Source organism: Carlito syrichta, unplaced genomic scaffold (assembly GCF_000164805.1).
Source record: "Carlito syrichta isolate Samal-C Ts95f unplaced genomic scaffold, Tarsius_syrichta-2.0.1 Scaffold288990, whole genome shotgun sequence".
Lineage (NCBI taxonomy): Eukaryota > Metazoa > Chordata > Mammalia > Primates > Tarsiidae > Carlito > Carlito syrichta.
The window spans coordinates 296,700-300,903 of NW_007233086.1; positions in this window are offsets into that span (position 1 = coordinate 296,700).

A 4,204-nucleotide genomic window follows, 5' to 3' on the forward strand; every position below is an offset into this window, starting at 1 on the left:
GACCAACCTGGGCAACATAGTGAGAACTTATTTCTACAAAAAGAAAAAAAAAATTAGCTTCGCGTGGTGGTGACTATAGTCCCAGCTATGGGAGGCTGAGGCTGGAGAATCACCTGGCTGTGGTGAATTGTGATTGTGCCACTGCACTCCAGAATGGGTGACAGACACCCTGATTAAAAAAAAAAAAAAGCATTCATGGTATAAATTGGCTGAATATTCTGACTGATGAACACTGCTAACAAATAGATTTTGGGCAGAAAATGCCAGCTGCTTGCCAGTATGCTTGGGCATCTGAAGCTCAGTTGAGGACAAGGTTGAAAATAACTGTCAATAATTAATAACTGTCACTTTCATTCAGAATCAGATAGATTTCAACCATCTCTGGGAGGATAAAAGACTTCAAACCTGAGACATTTAGGCTCAAAGCAGCAGCAACATAAGAGTTAACAGCTTTAAAGATGCAAAATAAGAATACCCTGAAATGAATCTTGGCTAGCCATTAATTAAAATGCAGGTAAATTCCCTCGTTTATAAGGTGCACATTTCCATTTTTTAACCTCTAAAAACTGCTTTCATTCATCTGACAATAAGACAAAACTAGGAGGCTTTTGAGAGTCATTTTCATTTTTATTCCACATTAGACAAATGAGCTAACCAGAGGTTAGAATGATTCTCTGTATTCTTAAAATCACAGGAAATATATTTCTACCTCCCCTTTTTTTCTGATTTTGGAGTAGCATTTCCAATTATTTTGGTATTAGTTTAGGGTAAAGTAAAATAAACCATGGAAGGCAGTGTATAAGCAACAAGGAGGGAGCCACTCTTTGGAATCTAGTAGTGATTAGCTTACAAAGAGTAACATGGCTACAGCACTCACAAGGCTGATATTAGCTATATATTTTGAATATTTATTGTTACTGGATACCAAAGAAGTGAAGAGCGGTCCCCAAGAATCTCCCATTCCTATGATCCAGTAACTTCTCAAAGACTTTGAAAAAGCCCAAGTCCTTGCTTTCTGGAAATCCTTTTTGTACATCCAGGAAATGCAAACAATGCACCCACCTCTGCCTCTTTGTAGGTATGTGCTTTAACACCAGGCTGCTCTGGGCACTGATGGATTGTGAACTAGGAGGATTCCTGAAAATACTGAACTGACCCGTTAGCCGCCTCTGCCTTATATATGTCCAGGTGAGTCTCTGAGAGTAGACTACTGCACTTCTCATCCAAATTAAGGTGGACATGGGCATATTCAACCTTGTCTGCACATTCAGCAAGGGGAAATTTGAATTCTGTCTTTAAGTAGCTTTGTGTTAGGCAGGAGGAAAAATAATATTCAACTGCGATTCTGAGGTAGGTAACAGACAGGAATGAGAGAAATACAAGACCACCAAGGCTCTAACATCTGTCCACCCTTTTAGTTTGTCCTCATAATACCCCAGCAGCATAAGCTCAGTATCTCCAGTTCTTAGCACAATGCTCCCAAGTTCAGTGTCAGCACTGCCCCTCTGCAAGGCTGTCTTCTAGCATCCTGGGATCATCTCACTGACAAGTGCTATCACATTGTGCTGTGCACACACCACAACTCTCACCTGCTCCATTATGAATGACTATGGGGACGTGTCTATCTTCTGTCATGATATACCGTTATACATCTATAAATGCTTCTTGAAAGAATGGAATATAAATGCTCTATTTCCAAGTGCTTTATCGCAAAACTAGGCAAAGATCCATTGACTTTTGACTTTGTAAACTTGGAAAAGTCAACCCATTCAAACCTCTATTTTGCCCTACCCACCATCATATTACTAAGATGAAGAAGTCCACTGTAAATTCATGTTACTATTATCCCCAGTATGAATGAGCTATTTGAACCTGAACATTATGAGCACTCAGTATAGTGCCTGGCCAGTAGAACAAGGCATTCACTAGACACTGGACTCAGACATCACATTTCTTTAAGCCACAGGAGGAATGCAGACCCCAGAGTGTTTGAAAAGCAGACACTCTCCCACCACTGGCACAGTTGAAGCCAATCATAAAATAAATATCAATACACAAAAAATTTCAGGACAGATGGAATCAAAGGATTCTGAAGCCAGAAAGGAAGCTAGGAAGAGCACCTGAACCAGCAGGTTCAGAGTTCATCGCTTCATCCCACCCTGCAAAGGTCCAGGGCAGAGGCAGTCCAGCTGGTATACGAGTTGATCCTCAACCCTCTTCTGCTTTGCACGCCTCTCCAAGACCACAGGAGGAATATCTGACCATTCTGTGGGCTTAATACCACTTACACAGCCCTTCGGGTCAGAGAGCAGGATTCAGTGGTCCTCTCTAAAAAAAAAATACATTAGAGAGAACGCTAATTGCTTTTCTTCATACAGTGTCTCTCCTCCATCTCCTAAAAAACGTGTGTTTCAAAAGGTCAGAATGGTTGGGGTTAGAAATAAATTGACTCTCACTCTGTTTAGCATATACACACAGCAAAACATTTTATGACACCACAAATTTTCCAAAGGAATTATTTCTTCCTCTACTTTCTACCTACCTCCTCTGAAATGCCAAGAACTTGTCTTAGAACTAATTATCTAGAATACTCTTCCCCTTTTCATTAGGTTTGTGTTAGCATACAGCTTTTAAAAAGTCTAGTTGGCCGCAGGGCTGGACAACAGATGGCCACCCAGAAATCAGACACACAAAGGTGACTTACTCAGTATGCATATGCTGACAAGAGTCCTATTTTGGGGATACTCTGAAAATCCTTGACCTACTGTAAAACCCAAGAGGCAATTCACAGTAGGAACAATTATCATAACCTGATTCCCTGCCTAAAGCAAGACATATCACTTTTAACCAGCCATGGAGATGCCAAAAGCATAAAATATTGTCAGCCTACAATTGCTCTTTTGCAAAGAAAACAAAACACCCTCCCAAAACAAACAAACAAGCAAGCAAACCCACCAGACAGCACATAAGCTTTACTTAGCTGTTTCCTAGCAGTTTAAGTGGTCTTTAAAACTAGGTGGATAGGGCTCGGTGGCTCAGCCTATAATCCCGTGCCTTTGGGAGGCTGAGGTGAGTGGATTGCCTGAGCCCGCGGGTTCGAGACCCGCCTGGGCAGGCGAGACCTCATCTTTACAATAAATCAAAAAATTAGCCGGGCGTGGTAGCGCACGCCTGTAATTCCGGCTACTCGGAAGGCTAAGGTGGAAGGATCACTGGAGCCCAGCAGGTCAAGGCTGCAGTGGCCGGGAGCGGCCACTGCACTCCAGTCTGGGCGACAGAGAGAGACTCCAACTCAAAAAAAACACAAAAAAAGCCCCCCAAAACTACGTGGATATCAGCTCCATACTTTGTTTCTCCAAAAAGAACTAATAGCAAATTAATTTTCTTTTCTTAAAAAAAGGGAGTTTCTTTTTACCTTTATGAGGAATTAACAGCTGTAAACAATATCTAATTAAATACTATCTATAATGAGTAATTTTCAGCTAAGACTTAAGTTCCTCTTAGCTTTGACATTTTAACTGAATTTCAGTTGAACCTTAAGAAATATTAACTATAAGCTTATAATCGCCCTATTGTAAGACTTATAAGTCACATTCTCTATTTTTCTTGCCTGACTAAAAATGGCTGAAGGATTTTCTTCACTATGGAGTCCAGAGACATTTAAGTCATAGTACTTGAATAAAGAGATCTGAAAACTGTTCATCATCTACAAAGTCATACAAGAGATTCCAGTTCAAGTTGACATAAAAAACATAAACTAGATTTAAAGTGCTATTTAAAAAACAAAAGTACAGTTTGTTTTGGGGCAATTAAATATTTCATTTTTGAGGACTCAACCTTAAAAATAACGAAAAACATATAGGATTATCACTCTGCAATTGTTGTGTTTTACTCTCTTTATCTAAGAGTGAGTTAGCTGGTAAAATTTACCTTAAGACGTTTATTTAGACTTAAGCAGAGGCTTCAGAGGCTACTATGCCAATTGGTTAGTCTAAACCCTCTTATGTTAAATAGGAACTTGTTCCCAGTACTACTTTTAAGTCATGTCTAATTCACCTTCCTCCTTTAGAACTGCATAGGTTTGTTTTAAATATTTTAAGTTCCTGTAGTAAAATAGAGTTTGCTAAGAGTAGAGGTACTCTGGTTAATGATCAACATGGTGTGCCCAGAGGAAAAGCCAGCATTACTCAACATGAATGCAATC